General features: G+C 40.3%; 1 protein-coding gene and 1 pseudogene across 2 annotated transcripts in view; one reads left to right on the plus strand and one right to left on the minus strand.

Moving 5' to 3' along the window:
* The window catches only part of FRYL (FRY like transcription coactivator), a 286,322-nt gene that overhangs the window by 12,041 nt on the left and 257,084 nt on the right, over window positions 1–17,197 (plus strand). The gene's annotated exons all lie outside the window — the stretch shown is intronic.
* On the minus strand, window positions 15,486–17,027 carry LOC111550843 (annotated as a pseudogene). The gene has a single exon (XR_002734185.3). The product of XR_002734185.3 is annotated as an aldose 1-epimerase pseudogene (transcript).

Raw genomic sequence — 17,197 nt, forward strand, 5'->3', positions numbered from 1 at the left:
TTTAAGGATCCATTTGTCCGTTTGTGAGTGCTGTGATAATTCAAATGAGATCTGCAAATCTACTTAGTTGGGCACCCGTAAACTGCAATGTGTTGCAGTATACCAGAAGGGAATGAATGAGAGGACATCACAAGCCATCCCTCAGGGTGTGCAGCTGCCACCTTTCCTTTAGGAAACATTTATGTACTGTATTCATTGTCAGGAAAATAAACCCGCCTGAGTATTTTAAGCTAGAAGAGGTTTAATGCAAGGTATTAGGTGCTTACTGAATTTTAGAAGGGCCAAGCAGCAGGTTTTAAGGTGGACTGCCACATTTGACTCCAAATCAATCAGAGATTACCCACAAGGAGAGCTCTGAGGGCACCGCTGGGGCGGTGCTGGAATCTAGAGCTTGTGCTGTTGCTGTCCTTGCCTCTGGATACTCTAGAGACTGGAGAATGGACCTGTAGCTGCAATCCAGGATTAGGAAGTTGGGTGAAGAAGTCCCTGCTGCTGCCACCACCACCACACTGCTTCCCATCACCCAAGATGAGAAAACCCATGCTGTCCATTAGGTTTTCAGAACTTGCTCATCTTATAAATGGAAAGTTTGTACCCATTCACGAATATTTCCCCTTTTCTCCCACCCACCGGTTCCGGTAACACCATTCTACTGTGTTACTCTGAGATTGGCTTTTTAAATTTTAGATTCCATATATTAGTGAGATCATGCAGTATTTGTCTTCCTGTGTTTGATTTATTTTACTTAGCATAATGTCCTCCAGGTTCATCCATGTTGTTGCAAATGGCAGGATGTTCTTTTTTAAGGCTGAATAATAATCTGTTGCGTGTGTGTGCATGATATGGTTTGGCTCTATGTCCCCACCCAAATCTCATGTCGCATTGTAATCACCAGTGTTGGGGGAGGGAACTTGGTTTGAGGTGGTTGGATCATGGGGTCAGATTTCCCCTTTGCTCTTCTTAGGATAGTGAGTGAGTTCTCAGAAGATCCGGCTGTCGTCATTTGAAAGTGTGTAGCACATCCCCCTTCCCTCTCTCTTTGCTGCTGGCCATGTGAAGGCTGTGCGTGCCTCCTCTTCACCTTCTGCCGTGATTGTAAGTTTCCTAAGGCTTACCTGGAAGCGGAAACCTGTACAGCTTGCAGAATTACGAGCCTTAAATCTCTCTTCTCTGTAAATTACCCAGTCTCAGGTATGTCTTCTAGCAGTGTGAGAACAGACTAATACAGTGGAGATATATATAAAATATATAATATATAGATATATATTATGATTTCTTTATCCATTCATCTTTTTTTAACATCCAGATACATAATTTTAATTAATTGAAAAACATTAAATCTATGGAAATCCATGAATCTACAGAAGAAAATGCTCATTTGACATCATTTAAGGTGACTCTTAAATCAACTCCTTACTTTGAAAACTGGTATTTAAAGGTAAAGAATTAAGCCTTTGTACTACTTGGTGAATGCCTTGACAAAAAAAAAAAAAAAAGAAAAAAGAATGAAGCCTTTGTTCTGACTTCCTAGCACTGATGATTTTGAGGAATTTAAATGGTATTGTATGTGATATTGTTTCAGTTGAGTAGGTAAATCTTCTTGGTTTTTGAGATGCATCCTGTGAGCCTGTTCTGGGTTCCTCCTATTCAAGGCCCCCTGTGGCTGGGTGGACCATGGCTCTTTGCCTTGCTCTAGCTGAGATATCAGAGCTGGTTGGAGGTGGGTGATGTTGGGAAGGCCAACAGCCTCAAAGCCCTCCTGCATCACATTCCTGTACAAGGTCCTCTGAGTAGGCAACAGGCTGGCCCATTCTACTTAGTGAGGTATACCGGCATGTCCCCAAAAGTCACTGATTTTTTTCTTTAACAGCCTGGCTGTTAAGGAAACAGCTGTCATCATCTGACCTCTTTTATTTGTGTCCTGAAGAAAGGTAAAAGTCTCAGGAGTGTGGACTCTGACTAGCCCCTGCAGCTTCTCAGGGAACAGAGATTGTAGCCATTGTGTGTAGTTCCTCACAAACCAAACTCACAACAGCACGTTATGGCTATTGTGAATAATGCCACAATGAACATGGTGGTACAGATAACTCTCTGAGATTGTGATATTATTTACTTTGGATATATACACAGTAGTGGAATTGCTGGATCATTTGGCAGTTATATTTTTAATTTTTTGAGGAACCTCCACACTGTTTTCCAAGATGACTGTGCGAATTTACATTCCCACCAACGTATGCAAGTGTTCCCTTTTCTCCACATCCTCACCAACACTTGTTATAGTTTGTCTTTTTGATACTAGCCATTGTGGATGTGAGATACCTCATTGTGGTTTTTGTATGTCTTCCTTTGGAAAAATACCTATTCTGTACCTTGCCCATTTTTAAATTGGGCTTTTTTACTGTTGTTATTGAGTTGTATGAATTCCTTATATATTCTGAAAAATTAACCTCTGTTTGGATATATGGTTTATAAATATTTTCTCCCATTTTGGAGGTCTTTTCATTTTGTTGTTTCCTTAGTTGTGCAGACACTTGTTAGTTTGACATAGTCCCACTTGTTTTGCTTTGTTGCCTTTGCTTTTGGTATCAAATCCAAAAAAAAAAAAAAATCATTGCCAAGACCAGTGTCATGGAGCTTCCCCCCTATGCTTTTTCTAGTAGTTTTATGGTTTCAGGTCTTATGTTTAAGTCTTTAATCCATTTTGAATTGATATATGTGTATGTGTAACATAAGGATCCAATTTCATTCTTCTGCATGTGACTATTCAGTTTCCCCGAACCATTATTGAGGAGACTGTCCTTTCCCCCTTGTACATTTTTGGCACCTTTGTTGAAAATTAGTTTACTGTATATTTATGGGTTTATTTCTGGGCTATGTTGTTCTATTGATCTCTACCTGTTTTTATGCCAATCCCATACTCCTTTGATTGCTATAGCTCTGTAATGTGGTTCAAAATTAGGAAGTGTGATATCTTCAGTTTTGTTGTTTTTGGTCAAGTTTGCTTTAGCTATTTGGGGCCCTTTGTGGTTCCATATGAATTTTAGAATTCCTTTTCCTGGCTGAGCATGGTGGCTCACGCCTGTAATCCCAGCACTTTGGGAGGCTGAGGTGGGGGGATCACGAGGTCAGGAGTTCAAGAGCAGCTTGGCCAACATGGTGAAACCCTGTCTCTACTAAAAATACAAAAATTAGCCGGGCATGGTGGTGTGTGCCTGTAATCCCAGCTACTCGGGAAGCTGAGGCAGGAGAATTGCTTGAACCCGGGAGGTGGAGGTTGCAGTGAGCTGAGATGGTGCCACTGCACTCCAGCCTGGGCAACAGAGCAAGACTCCATCTTGGGGGAAAAAAAATTGTTTTTCCTATTTCTCTGAAAAATGGTATTGGAATTTTAGTAGGGATTGCCCCAAATCTATAGATTGCTTTTAGTAGTATGGACATTTTTACGAAATAATATTCTTTCAATTCATTAACATGGGATATTTTTCTATGTATTTGTGTCATCTTCAATTTCTTTCATGTACATCTCTATCCCTTCCTTGTTTAAATTTATTCCTAAGTATTTTATTCTTTTTGATGTTGTTGTAAATAGGATTGTTTTCTTTTACAGATAGTTCATTGTTAATGTATAGAAATGCAGTTAATTTTTTTTCTATATATATTTTTTGAAACAGAGTCTCGCTTTGTTGTTCAGGCTGTAGCACAGTGGCATGATCATGGCTCACCGGAGCCTTGACCTCCTGGGCTCAAGTGATCCTCCTGTAGCTGGAACCATAGGCACACACCATCATACCCGGCTAACCTTTTGATTTTTTGTAGAGATAAGGTCTCACTTTGTTGTACAGGCTGGTCTTGAATTCCTGGATTCAAGCGATCCTCCTGCCTTGACCTCCTAAAGTCCTTGGATTACAGGTGTGAGCCACTGTGCCTGGCTTCAATTAATTTGTGTTTGTTGATTTTGTATCCTGCAACTTAACTGAATTTATTTTATTTATTTATTTATTTATTTATTTTTGAGATGGAATCTTGCTCTGTCGCCCAGGCTGGAGTTAAGTGACACAATCTCAGCTCACTGTAACCTCCACTTCCTGGGTTCAAGTTATTCGCCTGCCTCAGCCTCCCAAGTAGCTGGGATTACAGGCACCTGCCACCATGCCTAGCTTAATTTTTATATTTTTAGTGGAGACAGGGTTTCACCATATTGGCCAGGCTGATCTGGAACGCCTCACCTCACGTGAGCCGCCCACCTCATACTCGCAAAGTGCTGGGATTACAGGTGTCAGCCACAAAGTCCGGCCTGAATTCATTTGTTAGTTTAATTCTTTTTGGTGGAATCTTTAGGGTTTCCTATATATAAGATTATATAATTTAAAAACAGATACAGTTTTACTTCAGCCTTTCCTATATGGACTTCTAGTACGTGTCGAACAGAAGTGGTAAGAGTGGGTACCCTTTTCTTGGCTGATCTTAGAGGAAAACCTTTAAGCTTTTCAGTGTTTAGTATGACCTTAGCTGTGAGCTTGTCATATATGGCCTTAGTAAAGCTCAAATTTTAACTTTAAGATAACAAATACATGTAATCTTCTAGGATTTTCTTTTTACTCATTGCCTTGATCATCTTACTTTTAAGGGGTACATGTACTCCACTTTGAATTTAATACATTTTGAATGATTAAGTATTAGGAACATAGATCTGGTAGTGACTTTTTTTTTCCAAGTTTTTTTTTAAGAGACAAGGTCTCACTCTGTCACCCAGGCTGGAGTACAGCGGTAGGAACAGAGCTCACTGCAGCCTGGAACTCCTGGGATCAAGCGATCCTCCTGCCTCAGTCTCCCGAGTAGCTGGGACTGCAGTTGCATGTCATCATGTCCAGCTAAGTTTTACGTTTTTTGTAGAGACGGGGTCTTGGTAAGTTGCCCAGCCTGGTCTCAAACTCCTGACCTCAAGCAGTCGTCCTGCCTCAGCCTCTCAAAGCGCTTGGAATTATAGGCATGAGGCCTCCAAGTATTTAAATTTATCCAAAATTTCTGAAACCGGATCTTTTTTTTTTTTTTTTTTTTTTTTACAAATATGTACAAAAATGTAAAATGTTGTTGTTTGGGGAAACACTCATTAAATTCAGTCAACATAATTCTTTCCTTACTGTTAGGACCTGAGCCTTGTCACTAACACCTGCGTTTTTCCTAGCTTTCCCTGGAGAATAGTATAAAAGGTTGGGTCTTTTCCTAGAACCATGCTTTTGTGCCAGAAGTCATATAGCCAGAGTCATCATTATTTTGGTATATTTTTGTTGAAAATAATTAAAGCTTGATTTGTTTTATTGTATACTTTGGATTTTATTCCTGGATGGAGCAACTTTTGGCACAAAACTAAAAATGAGACATGCAAAAATCCTTGCAAAGACTAGTTTTATATGGTCTGTGATGGTGATCAATTTAAAATCCAATAAAATAAGTTGTATGAAAAATTTTAGTGTGTGTTCATGTGCATTTTTCCAGTGAGAGGTTTGTAGTTTTCATCAGATTCTCAGGGCAGGGCCCAGGACACAGGAAAGATTAAAAATGGCTCCTCTAGAGGCATAAGTTACATCAAAGACATTTGCCAATCACTTCAACACCAAAGCTTCTGCCATCTGTCACATGCCCTCTCCCTGATTTCCATCCTGTGTCTGTAACCTTTCCTTAGGGACATTAAAAGTATAATTTATTGTTACCCAAGTGTTTAGGAATGGGCCAAGAAGCAACACAAGGGTTCATTATTAGAGGAGAAGGGACACTTGGAAGTCAGTTATATTACTCCAGTAATCATTTTTAAGAAGGATGTTAATACATTCACGTATGGTTGATGGGATCCTGCCAAACAATAGGCTCAATGTGTCAAGATATGTTAAAATGTTCGTGATCTTGAGGCCAATATATTAAACTTTGGGGAATGTCTTTGTCAGTTCTGGCTAGAGTAACAAAATACCATAGACTGGATGGTTCATAAACAATAGAAATTAATTTCTCATAGTTCTGGCAGCTGGGAGTCTGAGATCTGCATGCCAGCATGGTTGGATGCTGGTGAGGACCCTCCTCCAGGTTGCAGACTTTGGACTTCTCTGTGCATCCTCGTTTGGTGGAAAGAGAGCTGGTGAGCTCTCTTGCCTCTCCTGATTTGGGCACTGATCCTATTCATGAAGGCTCTACCCTCATAACCTAATTACTTCCCTCAGGCCCCACCTCCTGTCATCACTTCGGGCAGAAATGTAGCCATACACCTAACAATGGGGATACATTCTGAGAAAGGTGTCCTTAGTGATTTCTGTCATTGTGCGAACATCATAGAATGTACTTACTCAAAACCAAGATGGTACAGTCTGCTACACATCTAGGCTGTATGATATAGTCTCTTGTTCCTAGGCTACAAACCTTTACAACATGTTACCGTACTGAACACTGTAGGCAATTGTAACAAATAAGTATTTCTGTGTTTAGATACTTATTTGCTTAAATACTTTTCTATGTTTAGATACTTTCTTGTATCTAAACAAAGAAAAGTACAGTAAACATAGGGCATAAAAGATTGAAAAACCTACATAGGGCACTTATGAATGGAGTTTACAGGACTAGAAGTTGTTCTGGGTGAGTCATTGAGTGGTGAAGTGAATATGAGGGCCTAGGATATTACTGTACACTTTTATATGACTGGCAGTGCAGAGGTTTGTTTATATCAGCATCATCTCAGACACATGAGTAGTGCGTTGTCCTTCAGTGTTACTATGGCTACAGTGTCACTAGGCTTTTGGAAGTTTTCAGCTTCATTATAATCTTGTGGGACCAATTATAATCAATCGTTGATGTAACAATATTATGCACCCACAATTTTATATAAATATGTTGGATAGTCACATCTGTGTCACCTTTTCATAAAATTTTACCCTTGTTTCTTAACTTATGGCCTCTTCTCATTCACCAAAGCCTACATGGAATATAGCATAGTGAAAAGTAGAAATGTAAAATTTTTTTTCAAAGAGAATTATGCACAGAGATCTCAAATATCAGGAGACAGAAGGAGAAAGTGGTTTTGCAAGAAGATCCTTTTTGTATATTTTTATTTTCTCTTACACACACACACACACACACACACACACACACACACACACACACACAGTAATAATAGAGAGTAGTGAGGGTGGCCGGGGGCGGTGATTCGTGCCTGTAATGAGTCCCAGCACGACTGTAGTCCCGGCTACTTGAGAGGCTGAGGCATAAGAATCACTTGAATCTGGGAGGTGGAGGTTGCAGTGAGCTGAGATTGCACCATTGCACTCCAGCCTGGGCGACAGAGCAAGAGTCTGTCTCTAAATAAATAAATAAACAAACAGATCTGCAGTTAACATCATACTTAATGATGAATGACAACATTTTACCCTAAGGTCAAGAATAAGACAAGGTTATTCTAAAAGTATTCAACATTGCCCTGGAAGTTCTAGTGCTTGCAAATAAGGCAAGAAAAACAAACAAAAAAACAAAACAAAACAAAAAAACACAAGGCATGTGGACTGGAAAAGAAGAAGTAAAACTCTTTTTTTGCAGATGATGTAATAGTGTGTATAGACAACCCTAAAATAAATTCTTCAGAATCTAGAAAAAATGATTAGAATAAGTGAATTTAGCAAGGTCACAGGATTATAAAATCAATGTAAAATGAATTTTATTTCTATGTAATAGCAAAGAACAATTAGAATGTAAAGTGAAAATTAATACACATGCCATACTTGGGAGGTTGAGGCACGAGAATCTCTTGAACCCAGGAGGCAAAGGGTTGCAGTGAGCTGAGATTGCACTACTGCACTCCAGCCTGGGCCACAGAGTGAGACTCTGTCTCAAAAAAAAAAAAAAAAAAAAAAAAAAAGTGAGGGCTTCAGAAATAGACTGATGAAGGGTGCAGTCTCTGAATCTTGATTCTGTTGTACTTCAGGTCAAGTTATTTAAAGTCTCCAAAAATAACATGGGTAGCCTAGGATTCTACATGTATAAAATGAGAAAAAAATTTCCTTTAGAGTTATGAGGATCAAATAAGATGTAAAGGATGCATGTAACGTGGTGCTTGTGCTAGGCAGAATAGGAACCCTCCAAAGATGTCCACACCCTAATCTCTGGAACCTGTGCATGTTATGTTCCATGGCAAAAGGAATGAAGGCACCATATGGTATTAAAGTTGCTTATCAGCTGACCTTGTAATAGAGGGGTTAGTCTGGATTACTGGCTGGGCATAATGTCATCACAGGGGTCCTGAAAAGTGGAAGCAGAAGAGTCAGAACTAGCAAGACGAGACGCTGGGTGCTCACACCTGGAATCCCAGCACTTTGGGAGGCCGAGGTGGGAAGATCACTTGAGCCCAGGAGTGTGAGACCAGCCTGGGCAACATAGCGAGCCCTTATTTTACAAAAATAAATTTAAAAAAATCAGCCAGCCATCCCTGAGTCAAGGAAGTGGGGCAGCCTCTAAACTTCTAAAGCCAAGAAAATGGATTCTTAGCTGACATCTTGCATTTAGCTGTGAGACCTGTTTTGAACTTCCGACCTCCAGAACTGTAAGATAATACATGTGTGCTGTTTAAAGCCACTACATTTGTAGTAATTTGTTACAGCAGCAATGGGAAACTGGTATAGTGCCTACAACATACATATTGGTAGCTAAATAAACATTTTATTTCTTAACCTGCTAACCTTAACCCCTGTCTACTACAACACGTCTAGTTTCCCTTTTTCAGAGAAAAAGATGTCCATTTTCTTTTCACTTGAGCCCCAGAAGGCTGTTTCTTTTACATTTTTCTTCACCTCTCATTTTCAGTTCTTTTCTGTTTCTTTTTCTTTCCCACTACCTTGAAATATGCACAGAGCTGCCTTGTCTTGGGGAGTCCTCTGCTTGAGCCTGCTTTCCCTATTAGTCACCACACTACAGTCACCCAGGTGAACCAGACAACCTTAAATGTCTTCAGAGGTATCAGATGATTTTTACCTTAGAGTCTCACTCCATAGCCCAGGCTGGAGTGCAGTGGCGCAATTTTGGCTCACTGTAGCCTCAACCTCCTGTGCTTGAGCAGTCCTCCCACTTCAGCTTCCCAAGTAGCTTGGACTACAGGTGGGTGCCACCACACCTGGGGACTTTTAAAATTTTTTTTAGAGACAGGATCTTACTGTGTTGCCTAGGCTGGTCTTGAACTAATGAGCTCAAGCTAACTTCCCACCTCTGCCTCTCAAAGTGCTGGGATTACAGGCATGAGCTACTTCTCCTGTCAATTTTAATTCTTCATTGGATTTATTATATTTGATATAAATTACTGTAAGTATTTGAGTGCATGTCCTCTAGTAAACACTCTGTTGATTGTGGTGAAGTTAGAATAGTGTGAGAGGAGTCACTTCTCTGAAGGATCCAGTTGTAGACGATTAGCAGTTTATCAGACAGTTAACAAGCAACAAATACCAAACATCAGATGGCTTAGTGTCAGAGTGAGTGGTAGAGACAGGAGGTATCCCAGGAAGGCAAAATAGAGGTCGTTTTAGACTGAAACAATATCTGACAGTGTTGTGAGAGTGATTTGAGTGAGGAATGTGCTCTTAAAGGAATTAATGGAAATTGGTTTTAATAAAATCTACATTATTAGAAACAAAAGTTTACCAGTTAAATTTTTTTTTTTTTGAGAGAAAGTCTTGCTCTGTTGCCTAGATTGGAGTGTGGTGGTGCAGGGTTGGCTCACTGCAGCCTTAACCTCCCAAGCTCAAGCAGCTCTTCCTTCCTCGGCCTCCTGAGTAGCTGGGACTACAGGCATGTGCCACCACGCCTGGCTAATTTTTCATTTTTTGTAGAGACGAGGTCTCCCTGTGTTGCCCAGGCTGGTTTCAAATTCTTGGGCTCAAGCAATTCTCTTCCTTGGTCTCCCGAAGTGCTAGGATTTGATGGCATGAGCCACCAAATCTGGCCTTTTTTTTTTTTTTTAAATTGAATTTTTGATGTTGAGGAAAGACTTGTAGAATTTAAATTATAAAGTTAAGTTGCAATAAATTGACACATTTGTCTTGATAGTCTCAAGTAGAATGCATGAGATAATTCCTTGTGTTGCCTTGAGTGATACGTACTTTTTTTTTTATTTTAATGTTGGTATAAAAATCACAGTATGTTTTGAAGCCTAGTATGATCTAATCTAAGGTTATTGTGCTTTATGTGCTAAAAATATTGGCTTTGATTACATTTTTAAAGAAAAGTATCACGTGGCCTAAGTAAAGACAATTAGGTTAGCCTTGTTTTTAGAGAGGATAATTAGAGTGTGGGTCAGGAGAACATATAAGGTACAATATAACTGGATTTCAGCTGGAGATTTTGCAAAGTTTCTCTCTGACAAGGGAGATAATATCAGGTGAATAATGTTGGCTGGCTGACCATACAATTAGGTGGAAATATGATTGGTTGAGGCATACCTCAAAAGTTAATGAGTAATGAATTGGTGACAACTGGAGAAAAATTTCTAGTGGCATGTGGAAATTCACTATTTTTTGTAATGATGTGAACGAAAATGTTGAGGCTATGTGTATCAAATTTCTGGATGAAATGAATTTTCTAGGGTTAACTTAATGGAAATTGTATTTCTGAGTGAAATAGTGGGCCGTGGCTAATGGGATAACTTAGTGTGGAGCTGGATGTGAAGTTTCATACATGGGTTAAAAAACCAACTGCACAGTTACAAGAATGAGGGAGATGTGACTGAATACAAACAACTTTAATATTTTAATTAATAAACTCAATTTGGATATAAAATGTGACTACCAGAGGGCTTCACAGAATCATAGTCTAGACTAATAGAATGAGGGGGTTGAGAAGAGGGAGAGTGCTAGTCTTGCATTACTCTGCAATGTACATGATTCTGTACACAGTGCTACACCCAGGGTATTGTGTTCAGTTCCAGTTGTCACAATTGAAAACGAATCAGGGCCAGGCGCAGTGGCTCATGCCTGTAATCCCAGCACTTTTGGAGGCCAAGGCGGGTGGATCACCTGAGGATCAGGAGTTTGAAATCAGCCTGGCCAACATGGTGAAACCCCATCTGTACTAAAAATGCAAAAATTAGCAAGGTGTGGTGGCTCACGTCTGTAGTCCCAGTGACTTGGAAGGCTGAGGCGGAGGCTGCAGTGAGCTGAGATCACATCACTGCACTCCAGCCTAGGCAACAGAGTGAGACTCCATCTCAAAAAAAAGTAAAATAAAATAAAGAATAAAGAAATAAAAATAAACCCAGAAAATAACAAGTATGAGCAAAGATATGGAGAAATTGGAACCTTACACATTGCTTGTGGGAATGGAGAGTGGTGCACATACTGTGGAAGACAGTTTGGTGGTTTCTCAGTTAAATGTGAAGTTGTCATATGACTCAAATATTCTACCCTAGGTATATACTCCCAGATAATTGAAAACAGGTATTCAAAAAAACACTTGTACATGAATGTTTATAGCAGCCCTTATTTATGTTAGCTAAAAAGTAGAAACAACCCAATGTCCATCAGCTGATGAATGAATAACTGAAATAGGGTATATCCATGCAATGGAGTGTTATTCAGCCATAAAAATGAAGTACTGACTGTTACAAAGTGCATGAACCTTAAAAAAAATCACATATTGTATGATGCCATTCACATGAAGTGTCCAGAACAGGTAAATCCATAGAGACACAAATTTGTGGTGTGGTTACCAGCAACAAGGAAGAATGGTGACTGCTTAGTATGCATATGGGGTTTCCTTTTGGGGTGATGAAAATGTTTTGGAAAGACATAGAGAGTTGTTGGTTGTAAAATGCATGTACTTAATGCCACTCAACTGCACACTTTAAGATGGGTAGTGGATTTTACCTTCGTTTTTAAAAAGTGTCAATACATATAGATTAATTAAATAGCATTGAGAGTTTACAAATAAGTCTTTACATTTATGGTTCCTTGAATTTTTTTAATTAAGAATTTTTTTTGGACAAGGGCACCAAGACAATTCAGTGGGGGAAAAGGGTGATCTGTTCAGCCAGCAATGCTGAGACAACTGGATTTCCACATGCAAAAGAATGAATTTGGGTTCTTTTCTCATACCATACATAAAAATTAACAAAATGGATCATTGACCTAAGTGAAAAAGCTAAAATTATAAAGTTCTTAGAAAATATGAGCAAATCTTGCTGACTTTGGGTTAGGCAAAGCTTTCTTAAGACACCAAAAGCACAGACAACAAAAGATTAAATATTAGACATAAATTGGATTTCATCAGAATTAAAAACTTTTGTGCTTCAGAGGGAGACTATCAACAAAGTGAAAATGGGAGAAAATATTTGCAAATCACGTCTAATAAGGGACTTGTACCTAGAAAACTCTTACAACTCAGTAATAAAAAGATAAATAGCCCAATTAAAACCCCCAATTAAAATGATGATTAAATTGGTGAATTTTATGGTATATGAATTATATTGCAATAACAACAGTTAAAAAATGAGTCACCTAGAATATGTTCAGAGAAGATTCCTAGTCTTGTGACGGGACTCAAATTGAAATCCTTCTTTTCTCCATCTTCCCGCATAACTTATCTCAGTTGTACCTTTTATACTGACAAGCTTGTAAACATTACTTCTGTAACTTTGAAGTCACTGGTGCTTTATTTTTATGTTGAGCCTAAATTGTTTATGTAAATACTCATTGTAGAACTGAGTAGTTAAGTTATAGGCACATCCTTTACTTGTTTAATGTCATGACCCCGTGCCAATAGAAGGAAGATCTTGTATTATCAAAGTCAATGGATTTTCTTTCCCTGCAATCCATCGGTTGTTAAAAATCATGTCATATTTTTTTTTGACACTTGAATTATGACTTTCTTGAATAATTCCTCCTACCCTTCTGACCTGCCCACTCTCCTTGACCCCCCAACCACCATATCATTTTGGTTGTTTTTGGCTGCAATTAACAGACTCTCCAATGATAGGTGCCATCTGATTTCCCTGACCTTCTCTTACTGCTAGTAGCTGCTGTAGCTCCCAGCATCTGTTTCTCACATTGTGCTAAAAGGCAGGAAGAAGGGAATAGAAGACATTGGGGGCTGCTGCTTCTGGATCTTCCTCTTTTGTAAACATACTTTTGAAAAACTTTAAAACTTACAGAAACGTTGTGACAATAGTAATGTGAACTCATCTAGCTTTCACCTATATTCATCAGTTATAAACATTTTATCAAGTAGCTTTTTTCTTTATCTTTGCCTGTATAACTAGTTATAGATCTAGAGTTTTTATCTTGGTGAATCTTTTGAGAGACTTACAGATACCATGACTCTTTACCTTAAATACTTCAGCACATATCACCAAAGAAAAAGGAGTTTATCAATGGGATCATTCATGCAACGATGATTAAATTCAGGAAATGTAACATTCATTGTTAATTGTTGAAGCAAATGCCAAGGCAGAATTACGATTGCACAAAAGTAAAAGGTGGAAGCAGGGTTGGACAGATGAGGCTGTCAGATTGTGATTATACTTTGTCTATCAGCTCCAGGGACAGATCCGGAGTCAAGATGGTTCATTAGAGGAGTTTCTCATTGGGCAGAAATTGGTCTATACCACTACCTTTCTTAGTTATAAAACAGCTGGAGGCTGTCCAGAGAATGTGCAAGTCTCTTGAAAACTAATGCCAACACAAATAAAGCTAACAGCTAGAGCTCTCAGTTTACCCGTGCTCCTCACACCTGCCAGTGAGTCTTTTGGATGCGAGTGGTGCACCTCCACGTCCACTACAATATAATACTATTGTCCAGTATATAGTCCATATTCACATTCACTATTTGCCCAATAATATTCTTTATGACAAATTCCCCCACACCCCCATCAGATCTCTTATCTTATCCTTGAGGAAAGTCTTTCAAGAAGCTTCCCAGATGACTTTCCTGTATGTTTCATTGGTTTAAACCAATCACTGGCAAAGGAGAGTGGGATTTTCAGGATTAGTTCAGACCTGTGGGATTCATCCCATGGGTTTGGGGGAGGGGCTGCCTTTCCTAACCAGGTGCTTAGGAAATCAGGTGACCAATAAATAAATAAATAAATAAATAAATAAATAAAAAATAAAATTGAATCTCTTTAGCAAGGCCTAAGGGAGGAAGGCTGTAGATATATAACCAGCAACATTCTGCTGCAGTTTTCTGTTGTATGTCTTTTATTTTTAATTGAAATATGCATTCCTGTCATTAAGCCGGCTTGCTAATTATTGTCTTTTGAACAGAATCCATTCCTTTTTTCCTTTCATGGAACTCACTAGTTTTCTGTTTTAATGGGATGAATTATTGTCTGTTCCTGCTGCACAGCTGCCATTCTGGGACTTCTTTTTCATTATACTCTTGGATTATTTCCACTGTTTCTTTCGTATCTCTTGTGAGACTTCATTGGTTTCCATCCTTGTTTTGCTAAAGGACTCCCCGAAATGATGTCCTGGAAATGTCTTCATTCTGCCTTCTCACTTGTTTAATTGTTTGGGATATATAAGTTTAAGCCAAATTATTTTACTTTGAAAATTTTTCAGACAGTGCTGTCTTGTACAGTTGAGAGTTTCTGATTTTAGTCAGATTCTTAATTCATATTTTTTTCCTCTCAAATTATTTAGAATCTTCATCAGTGAAAGTTCATAGAAATTGTCTAGATTTTTTTTTTTTTTCCATTGAATAGAGGGGAGGTCATTTGCTCTCATTCATTTTTTTTGTTGTTGTTGAAGATGCAGATTTTGGTTTTATTTCAATTCAGTACAGTATATATTAGTATAACATACTTTTTTTTTCAAAATCACCAACCAAAACCCATCACCAATGCTTTGATTGTCCAGGAAAGAAGGAGCCCCCCAGCCTTGTCATATAACACAACCTCTGTCCCTGGTGCAATGTCATCCTCACTGTGCTGTGAAAGGCAAGGCTCCCTCTTCACCCTAATATCTCCTGTCTCCAGTGCTTGCCTGCCTTTCTTCCCAAGCATTGGCCTGGCTGTGCTTTCTCAGTCAACCCAAAGGCTCTTGCAGGCCTTTTCCTCTCGGAAGTCCCCTCCCTCTCATTAGAGAGAGAGAGAGCTGTTTTTTCTCTCTCTCTCTCTCTTTTTTGAGATGGAGTTTTGCTCTGTTGCCCAGTGCAATGGCACGATCTTGGCTCACTGCAACCTCCACCTCCCAGGTTCAAGCGATTCTCCTGCTTCAGCCTTCCAAGTAGCTGGGACTACAGGCGCGTGCCACCACACCTGGCTAATTTTTTTTGTAGAGATGGGGTTTCACCGTGTTAGCCAGGATGGTCTCGATCTCCTGACCTCGTGATCCGCCTGCCTCGGCCTTCCAGAGTGCTGGGATTACAGACGTGAGCCACTGTGCCCGGCCTCAACTTTTTATTTATTAGCTTGTTGGTCTTCAACCTCTCTAAGTCTCAGTTTCCTCACTTATCAATCGTCTACTGCTGTATAGAGACAGATCCATCTCCCAGCATGCAGCGTGAGCTAATGTGACATTTGAAAACTCCGGAGTGCTGCTGACAGCGGTTGGAGGTAAAGGAGGAGGAAACGAAAGCAATACGAGAATAGCTTTAAAGAAAGGAAGGGCGAAAAGTTGAAAGAGGCAGCGTGGAGAGATGGAGCCAAAAGCAGCATGGGAGTCCCTGGCTAGGATCAGGGCTTAGATGACGACATTGTTGGTTGGGTTCACTTGCCCTCTGAACTGCACAGGGAATCGAGCTGGTCATTAGACATGGCCTGGAGCCAGTCACTAGAAAAGGAAATCAATACCCAGACTGATTCTCACGACAGCCACCATTTGTATGATTTTAATCCGTAGAATCATTCTGAAAGCTTCTTAATCTTCACCTTTTTTCTGGACAGGAGACAGGCGACTGAGCCTAGCCCTGGACTGGATCATATCTTCATACCTTCTTAAGCCACAGAAAACTTGAACCAGGTGGTGTGGTCATACTCCTCACCAGGCCTCAGCAGCACAGGAGGGAAGTGGGGCTGATTGACTGCATCAGGCCAGTTCTGAGTCTCCAGGCAGAAACCGGAGTGCTTGGGATAGACAGCTCCATTCTTGCCCTTTAATGTGCCATCCAGGAAGTTGCCTGTGTAAAACTGGACCCCGGGCTGGGTGGTGTATACTTCTAGTACCCGCCCGCTTGCAGCATGATGCACCCTTGCACAAAAATGCTTTTCTTTAGATCGCTTCAGACAGAAATTGTGGTCAAAACCATTGAGCTGGAAGTCCTGCAGGTGTTTTCCCAGCTCCACTGGCTTTCTCAGGTCAAATGCAGTTCCTTGCACCGGGGCAACTTCTCCTATAGGAATCAGGGTTTCATCCACAGGCAGGTAAGTATCCGCTTCTATGGTGACTTCATGGTCATATATATTCGGGGAACCCTGGCCTGCCAGGTTGAAGTAAGAAAGATTGGTCAGGTTGACTGGTGTGGCCTGACTGGCCTGTGCTCTATAGTTGACCATGAGCTCCCCGCCATCCAGTGTGTATGTCACCCAGACTTTTAACTCTCCGGGGTAGCCTTCCTCACCATCTGGACTGACGCGCAAGAACTGGACGCCATTGGACAGCACCCGAGGGGTCCAGAGCACCTTATCAAACCCTCTGACTCCTCCATGCAGACTGTTGGGTTCCTTGTTAATGGCCAGGTGATACTCCTTCCCATCCACATTGAAGGTTCCTTTGGCGATTCGGTTGGCCACCCTCCCAGTAACTGCTCCAAAATACGGCTGCTTTTGGAGGTATCCTTCCAACTCGGCGCAGCCAAGCACCACGTCTGAGGCTCTCCCCTGCCTGTCTTTGACCTCTAGGGCTGTGATCGTGCAGCCCCAGGAGATGATGTCCACTCTCAGGAGGTCTGACTGCAGCTGGAACTTTTCCACTGTCCCTCCTCCCGAGGGCAGCTCTCCAAACACGGCTCTGGTCACCGAAGCCATAGGGAAAGTTGGGCGTGTGCAACTACTGCCCGCTCTTCAAACTCCAGCGCTCGCTCTCATTCATTTTTAAGCTGATTCCGTATCTTATTTTGTACCTGTATTTTATTACTGATTTTCTTTTATTTGGGATGATTTTAGCATCTATATGGATTGTCCATCCTTCCCCTTTCTTTCTCTCTCTCTCTTTCTTTCTTTCTTTCTTTCTTTCTTTCTTTCTTT

Source organism: Piliocolobus tephrosceles, chromosome 3, assembly GCF_002776525.5.
Source record: "Piliocolobus tephrosceles isolate RC106 chromosome 3, ASM277652v3, whole genome shotgun sequence".
NCBI classification, from domain to species: Eukaryota; Metazoa; Chordata; class Mammalia; order Primates; family Cercopithecidae; genus Piliocolobus; species Piliocolobus tephrosceles.